Source organism: Phocoena phocoena, chromosome 2 (genome assembly GCF_963924675.1).
Source record: "Phocoena phocoena chromosome 2, mPhoPho1.1, whole genome shotgun sequence".
Taxonomy (NCBI): Eukaryota; Metazoa; Chordata; class Mammalia; order Artiodactyla; family Phocoenidae; genus Phocoena; species Phocoena phocoena.
This window is the reverse complement of record NC_089220.1, coordinates 48,284,615-48,305,205: the sequence shown is the minus strand read 5'-3', so window position 1 is coordinate 48,305,205 and position 20,591 is coordinate 48,284,615. Positions and strand designations below refer to the sequence as shown.

The window sequence follows — 20,591 nt, the reverse complement described above, 5'->3', positions numbered from 1 at the left end:
CATTTTTTTTTTAACTGTAGTGAAATATATGTAACATAAAAGTTCCCATTTTAACTATTTGTAAGTGTGCCATTCTGTGGCATTAAGTATACTGACGTTGTACAACTGTCACTACCATCCATCTCCAGAGCTTTTTCATCTTCTCAAACTGAAAATCTGCTCCCATTAAACAGTAACGCCCCATTCCCTCCTCCCCCCAGCCCCTGGCACCACCATTCTACCTTCCGTCTATGACGACTCTAGGTACCTCACGTAAGTGGAATCATACAGTATTTGTCCTTTTGTGACTGGCTTGTTTCACTTACCAAAATGTCTTCAAGGTTCATCCATGTTACGGCATATGTTGGAATTTCCTTCCTCTTTTAGGCTGAATACTATTCCATTGTATGTATATACTATAGTTTTTTATCCATTAATCTGTTGATGGACACTTGGGTCGCTTCCACGTTTTAGCTATTGTGAATAGATCATGGGTGTACAAATATCCCTGCTTTCACTTCTTTTGGGGTACCCAGAAGTGTAATTGCTGTATTATATGGTAACCGTGTTTAATTTTTTGAAGAATGGCCATACTGTTTTCCATAGCCGCTACACCATTTTCTATTCCCACAGCAGTACACGAGGGTCCCAGTTTCTCCAAATCCTCACCAACGTTTGTTATTTCCTGGGGTTTTTTGTTTGTTTGTTTTTGACAGTAACTATCCCAGTGGGTGTGAATTGCTATCTCTTTGTGGTTTCAATTTGCATTTCCCTGAGGATTAGTGATGTTGAATATCTTTTCACGTGCCTGTTGGCGATTTGTATGTCTCCTTTAGAGAAATGTCTATTCAAGTCCTTTACCCATTTTTTAATTGGGTTGTTTTCGAGGGGACGTTCTGAAATGGTGGCATCTCTTAACATAGTGTGTCAGAAAGGTCATGATTATAATATTTGTATTCAGCCTCTTGCATACACCAGTATTATCCCTGCCCAAGTGAAATACATCTCTCAAAAGTAACTGTTAAACGCAAGAGGAGAAAGAAAATCTGCGTAGATCCTGATCATTAGTGATATCAAGAACCTGATAGTGAAATTCAAACCCTAATTGTAGACCAGTGATCCTGCTGGTCAGGTGCAGGCCAGGCCCCCAGGAGGGGGCCATCACTTCAGTGTCTTTCTAGTCTCTACTCATTAGCTGCAGGAGAAAGAGTGCCCAATAGGTAGCAAGTTCAGAGAAAGGGAGGAGAAGCTACATGCTAAATTGTTCTCAAACTCTTTATAATGGAGGGGATTAGCCTTGGAAAGGGGCTATAGTAGTTAAACAACAATAGATTCTGAGAGAAGTTTCTACTAATGCAATGTGATTCTAGTCTAAATTTCACTTTTGAAAATAAGAATCCTGTGTTTCACTTTCCACCACAGACTCCACTCTCCATTCCAAAACCAGTGAGGCAGGGTATGGATGGGGCTGAGGCGATCTGCGCAGAAAGATTAGGGAAGACTCTTGAACAGCAGTGATACCTGAGGTCTATGGTGTGGGTGCAGATGTTGACCTTGAATGGTTTGAAGAGCTCCTGAAAGACTGTATGTTAATTTTTGGTAATGCACTCTGTGTGTGTACTAGGAGGTTGGATAATGACCTCCGACTTTTTAAAATTTGCAAATCTGTTGATTCTGTGGTTACTGGGAAGACCCGTGACTGGCTTTACTAGACCCGGGTGGGAGAGGGGAATTACAGAGCTGGGTTAAGACTTTGTCCCAGCCTATGACATCATAGAATTGCAGAGCTAAAAATGACCTGGGAACAAACCTAGCCTGTATCAACCCCTCCATGACGGCTGATAAAACAGGACCAGAATTTGTTACCTTTCTAGAGCTACACAGTTGATTAATACCTCACCTCCCAATCCAATTTCCATTTTACTTCCCTCCACAGTAGGGCGGATGGATAGAGAAAGTCATTATACTTTGTCACTTTAAAAATTGTTTGGAAGACCATAGTCTTTTGTTTAAAAAGAAGAGGGTAATGTTTAAAGTTAATATGCTATGTTTCTGTGTTCAAATTTGTTCAGATGTAAACATGCCAATGTGGAATTGAGATTCAGATTTTCAGGTAAGAGCGTTAGAGATATATGTGGTTCCTTAAAACTCTTACGTTAAACAAAATCAATTATAGTTAATGGGAATCAATGTTCAGACAATGTTCAGAATCTCTAGAGGACTTCCTTAAACATTAGAAAAGAGGGAGCTCAATTCTCAAACTCTAGAGATAACATGTTTCTTAGAAGTGAAGATATAAGACAGGGTCAGCCCTTTTATCTCTTGTTATACAGTCAAGCTCTTAATGGAAAGACTTAGTAAAGCCAGTCACCTGACCCTTCCTCCCTATTTCTTTGGCCTTCCCTTGTCCCCCTGCCAGTCTGGTTGTCAGGGTCAGACCTTCCCATTATCCTCTGCTCCAGGCATCTGGCAATAGAGCTGAAGGAGAGGGTCTGGAAACTGGAGTGATGGGCTCTACTCCAGATTCCTTGCAACATGAGCAGGGCCATTGCTGTTCTTAGGAAATCCTTTTTTTTTTTTTTTTTTTTTAATTTCACTTTTTACTATCCCCTCTGCATTTTCAATGAAAACCATTAAACCCAAGCCCCCACTCCCTTTATTCATTACAGGTGACCTCACCTCCTGTTATTTGGAGAAGGTATATATTATGGAATTCCTCAGCCTCATTCTTTACCACCTCACAATTTCTCATGTCTTCATTCATTTTCTTCTCTTCCCTTCCTAGTTCAAATTAGCACAGCTTTTCTTTCAAGCCTGGACTTGGACTCTTATTTCCTTTTACTTTCTAGGGGACTATGTTCTGACAATAATTCTATCTCCTTACACATTTGGCTTCTTCTTTTTATTGGCCCTTGCCTCTTTGCCTGCAAACACGCTTAGTTTACACATATAAATTTAAACAAACCGGTTGCCAACAAAGCTTCCCCTTGACTTTGGTAACCTCTACTAACTTTGTTTTCTTCCTACCTATAGCGGAGGAAAAATAGTTTTCCCTTCACCTTTCTCAGTGCTGAGAAGCCTGTAACAAAAGACAGATTGATAAGAGAAAAACAAATGGACATTTATTAACTTGTATACCTCATGTGTACATGGGAGATACCAGGGAAAAATGAGGAGCTCTCAGAAGTGGTTTAGAACTCAGACTTAAATACCATCTTGAGCTAAAGACAAAATTAAGGAGGAGTGGAGGAGGGCAGTTATGGGGAGGCGGCCAGGAAAAGTGTGGTAAGTAAGAGTAAGATTTGATATACGTATTTAAGTTGGTTCCACTCCTTCTTTTCCTGGAACAGAGAGGGAGGCACCCTTACACATCGAGATTTCCTTTATAATGTAAATTTCCCTTACAAAAATGTAACCTCTAGTATGTTTTCATAATTTCTCCAGTGTCTCCTGTTTCCCACGATAATCTGCCTGAAATAATTCTTATGACAAACAGGCATATTTTGGAGTGGCATATTCTGCCACCCTTCATGCCTCTCTGAAGTCTCCCAGCATCTCCATTAACTCCAAGTTCTGCTCCCCAAATATGAGTGTTCTCAAGATTTGATTCTTCTGCCACTAAATTTCTCCCTCTTCCTTTATCAAGCCCTTTTCTATGATTTCTGTCATTGTCACTGGGGTGGGGGGCAGTTCCAAATCTGATTCTCCATCCTGATCTCTCACCTACTCTAAACTTGCACATCGAGCACCCTGCAGACTTGCCAGAACATCCAACCCACTGAAACCGAGACTCCAAATCAGTGCTTGCCATTGCCTTTCCCCACTCAAAACCAGCTCCTCACCTGATTCCATGACTATTAATGACACCCCGTTCTCTCAGTCCCTCAATTAGGAAAACCCAATTTCATTATTTTCCTCACCAAACAACCAAGTTGGAGTCAGTTGCTCAGACCTTTGTATCGTCACTGGAAACATATCTTGACGCCATCTAATCTTTCCCATGTTGATAGCCAGTGTCTTTGTTCTACCCCTCCTGACCTCCAGCTGGGCTGATTTGTTGTTTGTGTTCTTCCCTCTCCCTGGAAGAACTTTCCTGCTTCTCCTTCCACACTTCACCCCTGTAGTCTTGCTTCTCTGCGTAGCCAAATTCCATTCATCCTGTGAGGCTCAGTTCAAATGCTGTCTCTTCCATGAAGTCTTCCTTGGTTTCTTCCTTTCCCAATAAAAAGCAATCTTTACTTCCCCTGAAGTCTTTTGTTCTTTCATCACAGCGATTAGTGCATTCTCGTGTGTATAATGGCAATCTGCTTTTTTTTTTTTCTTTTGCAAGCTCTTTGAGGACAGCAGCCACACCCAGTTTCATCTTTGTCTTCCTTACAGCACACAAATACAGCTTGGGTTTTTGTTTGTTTTTAATTTCAGTTTTATTGAAGTGTAATTGGCAAATAAAATTATAAGATATTTAAAGCGTTCATCATGGTGATTGGATATACATATATACTGTGACAGGATTCCTCCCATCTAGTTAATTAACACATACATCACCTCACATATATTTGTGGGATTTTTGTTTTTGTTTTGTTTGTTTGTTTTTGGTGAGAACATTTGGGTTCACAAATGCAGTTTGTTTATCATTCGTTTAATGAACTTTCTTGAGTCACTTATTTTTTTATGCAGAGTGGACTAGATATTCTAGGAGCTTATAAACTACTGGGAAAGCAGACAAATACTGACAGAATTACAATACAGTCAGTCTGCCCACAAGTCTTAACGGAATGTCTGCAATGTGCCATGTGTCCTTCGAGGGGCCAGGGACACTTGGATGAACAAAACAGGCCAGTTCTTTGTTTTCTTGGAAATTACATTCTATTGAGAGAGACCTGGTAAACACATAAACCAATGGTTTACAGATCTCGCTGCACATTAGAAATCACTGAGGGGTACTTTGAAAAAACACCTATGGCCCAGCCTCAACCCAGACTAATTAGATGAGAATCAGCCAGATTGGACCCCATTGACAGAAACAAATCACAATACAAGAAAACATCAAGTAGTGATAAGTGCTGAGGTGGATTAAAATAGAAACAGATTGAATGATAGAGATTGTATATATGATGGTGTGGTCGTGGGGATTTTACCTTTGTTGGGTAATCCCTGAAGGCCTCTCTGAGATGACATTCACAACTCATGTGCCTTCCCTATTAGTAGTGAGGCAGACAGAGCTGCTGTGATTGGCCAGTTCAAGTGTCCTGTGAGGCCATGGCGCAGCCCCGCCTCTCTGAAAAACATGGTCCCCAGACTCCAGAAAAAAGGTCTAGTTCTATTAGCAAGAAAGAAGGGGTGAATGGTTATCGGGTGTTCAACAGAGTCTGCCACTATTATTGTTTCCATCCTATACATGAAGATATCAAGGCCCAAAAGGTTAAACTTATCAAGATCATACAACTTTGAGTTGAACAGTGTTTCCATGCATTCTCCTTTCAGAAAAACAAACATACGCAAATACACACAAATGAAAAGCTTGCTTTAGTTGATGGTGATGATCTAGGTAGACTAGAGAAAGAGTCCTGGAAGAAAATACAAAATGGCTCCTGTGAGATGAAGCAAAGAATCACCTTCTAAACAAATGATTCCAGAAGAAATTACATCAGGTCCTAGTTAGTGATAAGAATGGCATTTAATTTAGACAACTAGCCCTGCATTTCTGCATTGTAAAATGCACATATATATAATTAAATTGAGTCTTCCTGACTCGTCATTTAAATCAATTTGATCTAAATAAAATCCACCCTGGGCCAAGAAATGAGCAAGACAGGCCAAGGGTTCTGTGTATGATGTCTATCAGACTCAAAGGAAAACACTTTTCTCTAGAGAGGTATGCAGTTTGTGGATTACAGCACATGTAAGAGAAGCAAGAATGCTCTCTGAAATTTCTGATTATGAGTTATTTTGAAAATAGTTTTCCACTTTCCAACTGCAGAGGCAACATGCAGTTCTATTATTGTTGCGTTGTCTTCATGGTTCCTATTTTTCATTCTGATATTTCATTTCAGAGGCTAGGTTTGTGAGGCAGCAGGAGTGAAAAAGGGAAATTGCGGTGAAGCTGCCGTCATTACGGTGTTTTTACTGCTTGCCTCTAGGTGTATTTCTGTGCATTCTCGTCGTAACAGATTAAGTGTTAATGGTAGGAATACCTTCTCTGTAATAAATGATCGAATGCTTCCTACTCGTATATTTGCATTTTTAACCAGGAAAGTAAAAAAGTTCATTTCTAAGCTTTGCCAACAGAGCTGTGTTTAAGAAGGGTATTTATCTGATCTGCACAGAACCATATGAGAAAAATTGTGAAAAAATTTACAGAAAAAAAATTAACAGTCCTTTTAGTCTAGTCTTTCTTTGGAGAATTGAATGAATCCTTTGCCATTATTTTTTAAACTTCATGAATGATGGCTGTGTTTAGAGAACATTACTGTATATAGGCATTAAAGTAATTTCGCTAACAGTTTTATTATTTTTTTTCCATTGGGGGAAAAGAAAACTTGATATCAAACAGTCCCCCAATTTTTTTAAAAATTAAACTAATAAAAAATTTAAGTTAAAAAAAATGAAATTTTCTAAGCAAAAAAAAAATTGATTTTTTATTATGTTTTAAAATAATCTGAAAATACTACAGTATACAAAAATAATATTCTAAGGCTTAATACACAGGAGAGCATAGTAGTTAAAGAACATTGGTTTGGAATCAGAATGTCCTGGACAAGTTGCTTAAACTATCTGTGCCTCTGTTTCCTTATCTATAGATTGGGATATAATGACAATACCTACTTCACAAAATTGTCAGGGGAAAATTATATAATGTATGTAAAATGTTTATTTTACATGTCATAGTGCCTGACATATAGTAACTATTCAGAATTGTAGCTATTATTAGTATAATTATTATTGTTACCACAAAGATGGAGTACAGGATCTTTAGTTCTAGCCATGGGGTTCTCAGCCAGTTTTAGCAGAAATGATTATGGCCCAACATGAACCACAGGTGCTCAGAACTTGAAGTAAGGAATCACCTGAGGAAGCCTGCTTCCTCGGCATAGTCAGACGTCAGTGTTGTGACTTAGTTAAGTGACAGTCTCAGGCTTGCACTATTTGTTCACCAGTGCATGTGATTAGGCAAAAATATTTCTGGTTTTCCTTCCCAACTCATGATAGGCTTACAGGTCTCCATCTGCTTTAGTTAGGTGTAGCCCTGTGTCTTGCACTGACCAGTGCAGTGAAATCAGAAGTGATGTTTGTCACCTCTAGGAGGAAGCTTATAATGACCAGAATGTGAGCGCATTCCTTGGCAATTGACAGTGGTGAAAACACAGGGACAGTGGCTGAGCTCTTAAGCCCTTATTCTAAGCCTAGAATAAAGACAACACAGAGATGGTCTCTCCACTGACCTGCAATGGACACATAGTGAGAGTGAAAAATGAGTTTTTCTGTCTTAAAAGATTTGGGGGTTGTTTCCACAGTATAACCTTAGCCTATCCTGACTGATAGGCTCTGGTTATCCCTTCAAGCTCTAGAGAAAAAAATATTATTGGTAACAATACATAAAATATGTAGCAATTTAGAGATAGTCGTTTTTTTTAATTTTTTTTAATTTAATTAATTTTTTTTCTACAGCAGATTCTTATTAGTCATCAATTTTATACACATCAGTGTATATATGTCAATCCCAATCACCCAATTCATCACACCACCACCCCATTCATCACACCACCACCCCCACTCCCCTGCCGCTTTCCCCCCTTGGTGTCCATACGTTTGTTCTCTACATCTGTGTCTCAACTTCCGCCCTGCAAACTGGTTCATCTGTACCATTTTTCTAGGTTCCACATATATGCGTTAATGTACAATATTTGTTTTTCTCTTTCTGACTAACTTCACTCTGTATGACAGTCTCTAGATCCATCCACGTCTCAACAAATGACCCAATATCGTTCCATTTTATGGCTGAGTAATATTCCATTGTATATATGTACCACATCTTTATCCATTCGTCTGTTGATGGGCATTTAGGTTGCTTCCATGACCTGGCTATTGTAAATAGTGCTGCAATGAACATTGGGGTGTATGTGTCTTTTTGAATTATGGTTTTCTCTGGGTATATGCCCAGTAGTGGGATTGCTGGATCATATGGTAATTCTATTTTTAATTTTTTAAGGAACCTCCATACTGTTCTCCACAGTGGCTGTATCAATTTAGATTCCCACCAACAGTGCAAGAGGGTTCCCTTTTCTCCACACCCTCTCCAGCATTTGTTGTTTGTAGATTTTCTGATGATGCCCATTCTAACTGGTGTGAGGTGACACCTCATAGTAGTTTTGATTTGCATTTCTCTAATAATTAGTGATGTTGAGCAGCTTTTCGTGTGCTTCTTGGCCATCTGTAAGTCTTCTTTGGAGAAATGTCTATTTAGGTCTGCCCATTTTTGGATTGGGTTGTTTGTTTTTTTAATGTTGAGCTGCATGAGCTGTTTATATATTTTGGAGGTTCATCCTTTGTCCATTGATTCGTTTGTAAATATTTTCTCCCATTCTGAGGGTTGTCTTTTCGTCTTGTTTATGGTTTCCTTTGCTGTGTAAAAGCTTTTAAGTTTCATTAGGTCCCATTTGTTTATTTTTGTTTTTATTTCCATTACTGTAGGAGGTCTAGAGCAGGTCTCTAATCCATTTTGAGTTTATCTTTGTGTATGGTGTTAGGGAGTGTTCTAACTTCATTGTTTTACATGTAGCTGTCCAGTTTTCCCAGCACCACTTATTGAAGAGACTATCTTTTCTCCATTGTATATCCTTGCCACCTTTGTCATAGATTAGTTGACCATAGGTGCATGGGTTTATCTCTGGGCTTTCTATCTTGTTCCATTGATCTATGTTTCTGTTTTTGTGCCAGTACCATATTGTCTTGATTACCGTAGCTTTGTAGTATAGTTTGAAGTCAGGGAGTCTGATTCCTCCAGCTCCATTTTTTTCCCTCAAGACTGCTTTGGTTATTCGGGGTCTTTTTTGTCTCCATACAAATTTTAAGATTTTTTGTTCTAGTTCCGTAAAAAATGCCATTGGTAATTTGGTAGGGATTGCATTGACTCTGTAGATTGCTTTGGGTAGCATAGTCATTTTCACAGTATTGATTCTTCCAATCCAAGAATGTGGTATATCTCTCCATCTGTTGGTATCATCTTTAATTTCTTTCATCAATGTCTTATAGTTTTCTGCATACAGGTCTTTTGTCTCCCTAGGTAGGTTTATTCCTAGGTATTTTATTCTTTTTGTTGCAATGGTAAATGGGAGTGTTTCCTTAATTTCTCTTTCAGATTTTTCATCATTAGTGTATAGGAATGCAAGAGATTTCTGTGCATTAATTTTGTATCCTGCTACTTTACCAAATTCATGAATTAGCTCTAGTAGTTTTCTGGTGACATCTTTAGGATTCTCTATGTATAGTATTATGTCATCTGCAAACAGTGACAGTTTTGCTTATTCTTTTCCAATTTGTATTCCTTTTATTTCTTTTTCTTCTCTGATTGCTGTTGCTAGGACTTCCAAAACTATGTTGAATAATAGTGGTGAGAGTGGGCAACCTGGTCTTGTTCCTGATCTTAGAGGAAATGCTTTCAGTTTTCACCATTGAGGACGATGTTGGCTGTGGGTTTGTCATATATGGCCTTTATTATGTTGAGGTAGGTTCCCTCTATGCCCACTTTCTGGAGAGTTTTTATCATAAGTGGGTGTTGAATTTTGTCAAGAGCTTTTTCTGCATCTATTGAGATGATCATATGGTTTTTATTCTTCAATTTGTTAATATGGTGTATCACATTGATTGATTTGCATATATTGAAGAATCCTTGCATCCCTGGGATAAATCCCACTTGATCATGGTGTATGATCCTTTTAATGTGTTGTTGGATTCTGTTTGCTAGTATTTTGTTGGGGATTTTTGCATCTATATTCATCAGTGATATTGGTCTGTAATTTTCTTTTTTTGCAGTTTCTTTGTCTGGTTTTGGTATCAGTGTGATGGTGGCCTCATAGAATGAGTTTGGGACTGTTCCTTCCTCTGCAATTTTTTGGAAGCGTTTGAGAAGGCTTGGTGTTAGCTCTTCTCTAAATGTTTGATAGAATTCACCTGTAAAGCCATCTGGTCCTGGACTTTTGTTTGTTGGAAGAATTTTAATCACAGTCTCAATTTCATTACTTGTGATTGGTCTGTTCATATTTTCTATTTCTTCCTAGTTCAGTCTTGGAAGGTTATACCTTTCTAAGAATTTGTCCATTTCTTTCAGATTGTCCATTTTATTGGCATAGAATTGCTTGTAGTAGTCTCTTAGGATGCTTTGTATTTCTGTGGTGTCTGTTGTAACTTCTCCTTTTTCATTTCTAACTTTATTGATTTGAGTCCTCTCCCTCTTTTTTTTGATAAGTCTGGCTAATGGTTTATCAATTTTGTTTATCTTCTCAAAGAACCAGCTTTTAGTTTTATTGATCTTTGCTATTGTTTTCTTTGTTTCTATTTCATTTATTTCTTCTCTGATCTTTATGATTTCTTTCCTTCTGCTAACTTTGTGTTTTGTTTGTTCTTCTTTCTCTAGTTCCTTTAGGTGTAAGGTTAGATTGTTTATTTGAGATTTTTCTTGTTTCTTGAGGTAGGTTTGTATAGCTATAACCTTCCCTATTAGAACTGCTTTTGCTGCATCCCATAGGTTTTGGATCGTCCTGTTTTCGTTGTCATTTGTCTCTAGGTATTTTTTTATTTCTTCAGTGATCTCTTGGTTGTTTAGTAACGTATAGTTTAGCCTCCATGTGTTTGTGTTTTTTACGTTTTTTTCCCTGTAATTGATTTCTAATCTCATAGCATTGTGGTCAGAAAAGATACTTGATATGATTTAAATTTAAATTTACTGAGGCTTGATTTGTGACCCAAGATGTGATCTATCCTGGAGAATGTTCCGTGCGCACTTGAGAAGAAAGTGTAATCTGCTGTTTTTGGATGGAATGTCCTATAAATATGAATTAAATGTATCTGGTCTATAGTGTCATTTAAAGCTTCTGTTTCCTTATTTATTTTCATTTTGGATCATCTGTCCATTGGTGTAAATGAGGTGTTAAAGTCCCCCACTATTATTGTGCTATTGTTGATTTCCTGTTTTATAGGTGTTAGCAGTTGCCTTACTTATTCAGGTGGTCCTATGTTGGATGCATATATATTTATAATTGTTATATCTTCTTCTTGGATTGATGCCTTGATCATTATGTAGTGTCCTTCCTTGTCTCTTGTAACATTCTTTATTTTAAAGTCTATTTTATCTGATATGAGTATTTCTACTCCAGCTTTCTTTTGATTTCCATTTGCATGGAATATCTTTTTCCATCCTCTCACTTTCAGTCTGTATGTGTCCCTAGGTCTGAAGTGGGTCTTTTGTAGACAGCATATACATGGGTCTTGTTTTGTATCCATTCAGGAAGTCTGGTTCTTTTGGTTGGAGCATTTACTCCATTGACGTTTAAGGCAATTATCGATATGTATGTTCCTATGACCATTTTCTTAATTGTTTTGGGTTTGTTTTTGTAGGTCCTTTTCTCCTCTTCTGTTTCCCACTTAGAGAAGTTCCTTTAGCATTTGTTGTAGAGCTGGTTTTGTGGTGCTGAATTCTCTTAGCTTTTGCTTGTCTGTAAAGCTTTTGATTTCTCCATCGAATCTGAATGAGATCCTTGCCAGGTAGAGTAATCTTGGTTGTACATTCTTCGCTTTCATCACTTTAAGTATATCATACCACTCCCTTCTGGCTTATAGAGTTTCTGCTGAGAAATCAGCTGTTAACCTTATGGGAGTTCCCTTGTCATTTTTTCCTTACTGCTTTCAATAATTTTTCTTTGTCTTTAATTTTTGCCAGTTTGATTACTATGTGTCTTGACGTGTTTCTCCTTGGGTTTATCCTGTATGGGACTCGCTGTGCTTCCTGGACTTGGGTGGCTACTTCCCATGTTAGGGAAGTTTTCAATTATAATCTCCTCAAATATCTTCTCTGGTCCTTTCTCTCTCTCTTCTCCTTCTGGGACCCCTATAATGCAAATGTTGTTGCATTTAATGTTGTCTCAGAGGTCTCTTAGGCTGTCTTCATTTCTTTTCATTCTTTTTTCCTTGTTCTGTTCCACAGCAGTGAATTCCACCATTCGGTCTTCCAGGTTACTTATCCTTTCTTCTGCCTCAGTAATTCTGCTATTGATTCCTTCTAGTGTAGTTTTCATTTCAGTTATTGTACTGTTCATCTCTGTTTGTTTGTTCTTTAATTCTTCTAGGTCTTTTTAAAACATTTCTTGCATCTTCTTGATCTTTGCCTCCATTCTTTTTCCGAGGTCCTGGGTCATCTTCACTATCACTGTTCTGAATTCTTTTTCTGGAAGGTTGCCTATGTCCACTTCATTTAGTTGTTTTTCTGGGGTTTTGTCTTATTCCTTCATCTGTTACATAGCCCTCTGCCTTTTCATCTTGTCTATCTTTCTGTGAATGTGGTTTTTGTTCCACAGGCTGCAGGATTGTAGTTCTTCTTGCTTCTTCTGTCTGCTCTCAGCCCTGCTAGTGTTGGAGGGTCTCCTGCAGAGGCGGGGTGTGGCTGTGTCTCACCATGAGAACAGGTACACTGGCAGCAGAAGTTCTGGGAAGTACTCCTTGTCATGAGCCCTCCCAGAGTCCTGGAGATAGTCATTTTTAATGAATTGTGTGTGTGTATGTGTCTGCTTATCATATGTTGTACCATAAGTAAATATCAGGGTACTTCGCATTTTAATTTATATAGATTTATATAAAATTTTTCGTTTAAATTTCTTTTAAAATAGGGTTTATTTCCATTTCATACAGAGGAAAATCAATATACCAAAATTACCAACATCTATTTTTTTTGGAGAGAGCCACCCATGATGCCCACGTCAGGACTCTGAATTCTAGGCCTGATGTGATCACTGGGTCATGGTCCCTCTCACTAAAAGCTCATACAGAATGGTGCCTTGTGACACAAAGGATCTTCTGAGGGAAGATGAAGGACTCAGCCATACCCATGACCTTTGTCTCCAGTAAGAAAATAGTCTTCCCTAAGTCCTATTACAATATTCAGTTATAAGCAGTGGTGCTTAGTACATAGAGGGTCTTAAATAATACGTATTGATAAATAGATGGAAGTAGTCCACAGTTCTCCCAAATGTCTGGACTCTTTCATGTTTGCTTTTTAAAAATAAATCTCTTTATTTTAGACCTTAGTTTAAAAACATCTCAGCATTAAGACTTACATTTACCCTAGAATCAAGTTATATTGTTACGATCAGTGTTAAGGAAAAGAAAATGCATTTTTAATTTAAAAAAGAGGACTTACATTTATTATTTTAAAACACTTTACATATGATCGCCCATGTATGCACCGATGTAGGCTATTTTATTTGATAATTATTACTGCTGATTTTATTTCACCTCATAATTTTATTTGGGTCCCTAAAACTACATTATGAACTACCTTAATTATTTAAATTAGAAACAGATTACTTTTCTCCAGTGTACAAACTCAAATTAATTTCATTATTAACCCGAGTTTTAAATTGATTAATCTTGGAGTGTTTAAGGAACCAAGTGGGGTTTTTTCATCCTTAAGGAGATGGGCATATTGATTTGATGACTCTCTTGCTGTCACACCAGTTGTGCTATGAAGAGCAAGACATTTGCAAGAAAACTTTGGATAGATTTTATAAACCAGCAAGAAACCTGTGTGTCTGGGGCTTCTGGGGGAACAATCTGTGAGTCATTTTAAAAAACAAACACACTCATAATCACAGTGCATGGTGTTACCATGGTAATTAGGCCTGTGGAGTTTGGTTGCTTATGTTCCTGTAAAGGGAAGAGGGGGAGAGAAACTGAGAATTCAGAGCGTTGACTATCAGCTTCAATTTGACTATCACAAGAGAGTGTAGGGTTTCTTGAGAACGTACTGGCACAGTTGTCCTGAGAGGGAATTGAAGAAACTCTGGCATCCTCCCTTTGTTACTGAATATAAGTTAGCCATTTTACTGTTGGGTGTTGTGATTCACAGGAGAGAAAAGGGCCATTTGGCATTCTCTCAGGAAGAAGGGGGGAAAATTGGTCCTTTATCTGCTATATAATTACATATAAGTCTCTCAGATCTACCCGGTAAGTGTCTGGTGTGCCAGTGCACAGGGCTTTAGTGAGCCTCTAAAAGGTGCCAAAATACCACTAGCATAATATTATTACAGATTTAAATGCTCCTCAGTGCATTATTCTAATACAGTTAGAGACGGGTTTTAGTGAGGCCATTGTTTCAGGTCTGATCCCCAAGTAGACCAGGTCTCTTTTCTCTATTTTATGGAGTAGATATGACTCCTTTATCTTGGACAGCCATCTTATAATATAGGCCCCTGGATCACAGAGGAGACCAAGGAGGTTATGTGAGCTCTGCCAAATCTGTCATCACTCCAGGGGAAAGTAAAATCAACATACGTGCTTTTTTTTTTCCCCCCATTTATTTATTTATTTTTTGGCCACGTTGGGTCTTCGTTGCTGCACGTGGGCTTTCTCTAGTTGTGGTGAACGGGGGCTACTCTTCATTGCTGTGCGCAGGCCTCTCATTGCGGTGGCTTCTCTTGTGGTGGAGCACGGGCTCCAGGTGCGCAGGCTTCAGTAGTTGTGGTGTACAGGCTCAGCAGTTGTGGCTCGTGGGCTCTAGAGCACAGGCTCAGTGGTGTACGGGCTTAGTTGCTCCACAGCATGTGGGGTCTTCCTGGACCAGGGCTCAAACCTGTGTTCCCTGCATTGGCAGACAGATTCTTAACCACTGCACCACCAGGGAAATCCCAACATACATGCTTTTTTGATGGACAGTCAACAAAGTGGGATTACTGAGGAGTGATTCATTATGATTCTGTATGGAGAACAATCAACACCCTTAAATTAAAGGTATGAGTTAGTGCACCTACAAAACTGGTTTTTAAGAATGATTTAAGATTTACTTTAAGAAGCCTAGGTATCCTCTTAAATGGATAATACATTGACTAGAGGGTTTTTTTTAGAGTATTCCACATGCAGATTTTATTTCTACAACTTTTCCTTATTAAAACTATTTTTCAAAAGGCTTGAAATAAAGTGCCGTGGAGTTTGATTAAAGGGTCATGCAAATGCAGGGAGTTTGTGTGTGATTTTGCCCTGGCATATGGTGTAAAAACTATTTCTCAAAACTGTGGATTTCATTTTTCCTCTCATATGTGGGAAGAAGGCACATGTTACCCAAACTTCATTCTATGCTGTCTTAATCTTTTTAAGATTAGTAAACAATACTTAACTTAAACTTTTTCTGATGGTGAAAGTAATTCATGGTGATCATTGAAAATTTGGAAAATACTTAAAGTGTAAAAAAAGAATTAAGACTGACCCCTTCCATTAATTAGGGTTTTGGTTGAACCACATAGAACAGAGACCTGATTTCACAGTGGCTTACAGAAGTTAGAAGTTATTTCTCTCTCACATAACAATCCAGAGGTGTGTGGTCCAGGGCTGGTAAGGTAACTCTCCTCCACAAGATCATCCAGGTATCCAGTCTCCTTCTATCATACTGTTACATCATTCCAAGCATATTTTCCTTGCTTTATGGTCTAAAGTGGCTTCCTACCATAAGGACCTCACTATAACCAGTAGGAAGGGAGGAAGTTGGAAAGGGGACGGCATGACCCAGAAGTTGCACCCATCACTGCTGCAGCAATCCCCTTGAACTTTGTCACATGGCCACACACCTAGCAATGAGGGAGGCTGGGAAAAGCAGTTATTCTTGACATGTATGTGCCTAGCTTAGATTCTAACACAAGCATAGAAGAAGGGGAAAGCAGATACTGGGGCATATCTAGCCATTTCTGGTACTTCCATTTTCTATACAAAAGGGATAATACACTGTTAACATTTTGACATACCTTCTTCCAATCTTTTTTCTAGAAAAATATGTATCAGAAAGATATGTATAATATTTACTAGAAAATATTGTATGTGATATATTAGAATATTAAAAATATGAAAATGTATTCAAAAATGCATATATATAGATATTAGAAAATTAGCTGAGGTCATACTCTATATATAATTTTGTATTCTCTTTTCACGTAACTTTATTCCATGTGTATTCTTCCTCATCACTTAAATTTTTTGTATTTATTGTTTCCAAGTTCCATCGTGTGGAATTTTTCTGTTTTACTTAATGGGTTATGTTATTCATATTTAGACTATTTCTAACACCTTGGTAATACTTCTTTGTCTATACTTTGCATTTTTTGGATCAAGTCAAGGAGTGACATCACCAAGACAATGGGTGAGAACATATTTGGGATCTTGATAAATATTGCCCAACTGCTTTCCAGAGAGATTGTGTTGATTTATGCTCTCCCAAGAACCTATGAGAGTGCTGGACTCAGAGCTCCCTTCGAGGCTTATTTTGCAAGTCCCACTAATCATTGTTATCCCTAGGGTTTATTCTCTGAAAATAGGTTGTTTTCTGCCCTTGGCTTGTTTTTGTTTCCTTTGCTGTCATTAATCATGAGATAATGGTTTTCTAATAATGTTGGCTCATTTAAAAACACATGGTCCCGTATAGTCATCTGGGAATATAATCAGTTGGGCTGAGATTTTAGCACACGTGCCAGTCTTAGGCAATGGGAGATCTCTAGAGACACTGATGTTCATTTGGTCTCAGGACCCACCATGAATCTGATTTACACTCTCAGTCATAATGCTCTAGATGCTAAGTAACTCTTAGTTCTGAGACACAGCAAAATATGAATGGTAAAGCGTTCCCTGAGGCTTAGGCGGTTCCCTTTGAGCTGGCTGCTGGATATCTTTTCAGAAGTAAAGACAGGAACTTTCTTAGATATGAACCACACTCACACAAGGCGGAATTAGGCCAACTCTGCCCAGCATCCTAAAGATCATGAGTGACTGAGGTTATAGGTGTTTCTACTTCTAAACAGCCTTCAGCTTTGGATGCTAACGATGTTTTTTAACCATTAACTCGTCCAATCCACCCTCTTAAAGGGTTAGCTATACACGAATGGAGCGCCACCCCTGTCCCTAACACCTGGAGAAAGAGTGTATCTGGCACTTCGGTCCTGCTGGGAGCTAATCAAGTTAGGTCAGGAGGAAAGCTTGTTCTTATTCATCTCAGCGGTACATAGCCTCTGTCACCAAGAACTGTGCTTGCCCTAGGTTCCCAAGCCGACTTGGTATTTTCATGTTTTCTTTCAGGTTAGGGAAGTTCACAAAGAAAGGGACTCCTATTTTCACAAATCTGTTTCTTCAAAGAAAAAGAGTTAACAAAATGTTTGTTTCTTGGCTCAGAAAGGTAAACCTGTGAGCCCCCCTCCCCCTTGAGCTATTCAGCCATCACCACCAAACCCTATTTACAGAAACATTTATTTGCTTGTTCAGCTTTTATGTATCATGTTATTTCTCTTTTTTTTTTTAAAAAAAAAAAAAAACAATACATTCTCCACTCTGCTTTCTCAACAGCCAGATCTGCCAGTGAGCTTCAGGCTTTGGGAACTGAAGAGGTAAGAATTCTGAAATATTTTCTTCTAGGATCTTAAATCTAATCAGAACTTCAAGAGTTAAAGAAAAATCTTAAGCCTAGAGATGAAAGCATTTAACATGTGATGTTGATCAAAAAGAAACATTCATAGTCTTTAGCAATGTTGACATGACTTTAGGATTTAAAGGGGAAAAAAATGGCTCTCCTTAATGATAGTTAAAAATCAGATTTCTCAGGGCTTCCCTGGTGGCGCAGTGGTTGAGAGTCCACCTGCCGATGCAGGGGACACAGGTTCGTGCCCCGGTCCGGGAAGATCCCACATGCCACGGAGCGGCTAGGCCCGTGAGCCATGGCCGCTGAGCCTGCACGTCTGGAGCCTGTGCTCCGCAATGGGAGAGGCCACAACAGTGAGAGGCCCGCATAATGCAAACAAAACAAAACAAAAAAATCAGATTTCTCACTCAGATTTCACCTATTTTCTTCTAAAAACCTGAGTTTGGAAGCCTTTGAGGTCACTGCCTTAACAAATTGTGTCTCTATGGCACCGAACATGATTAATTGGTGGCAGCCATTGAGGATAGTGAAAGACAGATGTCAGAGTAGATTAGCCCGGAGAAGTGTAAACCGTGTTCTTAACAGATTGGTTGTAGACATTATAAGGGCTTTTTCAGCAGCAACAACAGTCACAATAAAAGGTCAATTTAATACTGGTGGGGTTTCTTCTTGAAGAAACTGACTTGGCTTTTGAAACTGAGTAAAGCCATTTGAACCTAGCTGTAGACTTGAAAGGTCACCGTATTGCTGAGACAGGTGATAATGTGTTTTCTCTCCCCAACCGAGATACAGTTTTCTTTAGTCCTGACATGGACTTCCCCCCATTTTATTTTATTTTATTTTATATATTTATTTATAAATTTATTTATTTTTTGGCTGCGTTGGGTCTTCGTTGCTGCGTATGAGCTTTCTCTAGTTGCGGCGAGTGGGAGCTACTCTTCGTTGTGGTGCACGGGCTTCTCATTGCGGTGGCTTCTCTTGTTGTGGAGCACAGGCTCTAGGCACGTGGGCTTCAGTAGTTGTGGCATGAGGGCTCAGTAGTTGTGGCTCGTGGGTTCTAGAGCACAGGCTCAGTGATTGTGGCGCATGGGCTTAGTTGCTCCATGGTGTGTGGGATCTTCCCAGACCAGGGCTCGAACCCATGTCCCCTGCATTGGCAGGCGGATTCTTAACCACTGCGCCACCAGGAAAGTCCTCCCCCCCCCCACCATTTTAAAATTAACTTCATTCTGATAAATTTCAAGCATATACCAAATAGAGAGGATAATATAATGAACTTCTATATCCCTATCACTCAGTTTTAACAATTATAACTCATGACCAGTATCGTTTCATTTATACCTCCACCCCTTCTCTTCTTTTCCCATTGGAGCGTTGGATTATATGATGATGGCTTGAATTTGGCTGTTGGAGTTTTAATTGTTTATACAGCTATTTAGTGGCTACAGCAAAATGCAAATAAAAAATAAAACCTGCTTTTAACCTAACTTACTTTGCTGAAGCTAGCCATTTATCCATGTACTCATTCAGCCAATATTTAGTATTTACTAGTATCCAAACCTTCTTAAGAGAAAAAATAGAGAAAAACAAATGGAAGCGAGACCAGTAGACTTCTTGGATTTGCAAATGATGGGCTGGATATGGGAGAACTGATGAAATTGCTGATTGAAGATGAAGGAGAGGAGGACATTTAGAAAAACTCCCCAATTTGTCTTTTGGGAAATTCAGTGAGTGGTGATAACTGGGCTACAGATACAGGAAGAGAGGAACAGATTCAAATCTGTGGAGTGGCCACATCCAGACGGATATGTCCAATAGACTGCTCATGGATGGTACAGAGCAGTGATTCTCAGTCCTGGGTGCACATCAGAATCTCCAGGGAAGTGTTTGAAAGCACTGATATGTAAACCCTACCCAGACCACTTGAGTCAGAATCCCTTGGGGAGGGGTCTGACCATCTGTAGTTTATAAGATCTCCCCAGGTGATTACAATGTGTAGTCACAATTGAGAATCTCTGGTCTAGAGCTTATTGGAAGGAAGGCCTGTGTGTATGTGTGCTTTTAATGCCATGTATAGCTTTTGCGACCCCATAATGAGGTTCTTTTGGCGTTAAGTACTTAATACCTTTCAGGTGAGGGCTAAGCCATCCCTACACTCTACCAAATATTATTAATAATGAAGGCTTTTAAAATAAGTTTTTCATGTTCTCTGTCTGATGTTGGTGTTGATTTCTTTCATACTAATCACTGTATTTAAATGTTTCAAATCAATCCAAGCAGAGTTTCTTGGTGCGGGTTGCTGACACATTGAATGGGGCAATTCTTCCTCGTATTCTTTGGTATCCCTGTCCTTGGCTCACAAAAGGCCAGTGGCATCTTCCAGCCATTGGGGTATCCAGAGTGCCCTAAGGAGACATTGAGAACTACTGTGTCTTTACACACCTTTAAAGAGGTTGTTTGTCATGTTACTCTTACCTACAAGCATTTTTGCTTCATGCAAAATTACTGGTTTCAGTTATGCAAAGTAGTTCCTTATGTAAGTGGTCTCTGTGCTAACAAACTAAAGAAAGAAACTAAACTAAATAGACATGTAAAAGGAAATACTGTTTTGCACTGTTGGAGGGATTTTGAGCATATTTGTTCTAGTACCAAATCTATTTTTTATGTCTGTACAGAGAAGCAAATTAAACACTAGGCAAGAAATGGTCAAATATTGAGATTTAAAGCAAAATACTACTAAGGCATTATGCAAATTGAACAGCAGTGATGAAGGATGTATTCCTTTCTTGTTTGCTGCTGTAACAAATTGTAACAAACCTGGTGGATTAAAACAAATCCACCAAATACAAATATGTTATCTTACAGTTCTGCAAGTTAGGTTCTGTAGAGATCTCACTGGTCTAAAGGCAAAGTACTGACAGAGCTGTGTTCCTTTCTGGAGGCTCTAGGGAAG

At 38.8% G+C, this 20,591-nt stretch overlaps 1 protein-coding gene across 1 annotated transcript in view; it reads left to right on the top strand.

The window, feature by feature from the left end:
- GNG2 (G protein subunit gamma 2) overlaps positions 1-20,591 on the top strand; it is a 136,065-nt gene that overhangs the window by 2,938 nt on the left and 112,536 nt on the right. The window contains exon 2 of the mRNA XM_065871535.1: positions 17,566-17,606. The gene's annotated coding sequence lies outside the window, so the exon portion shown is untranslated. The remainder of the gene's footprint in view (positions 1-17,565; positions 17,607-20,591) is intronic.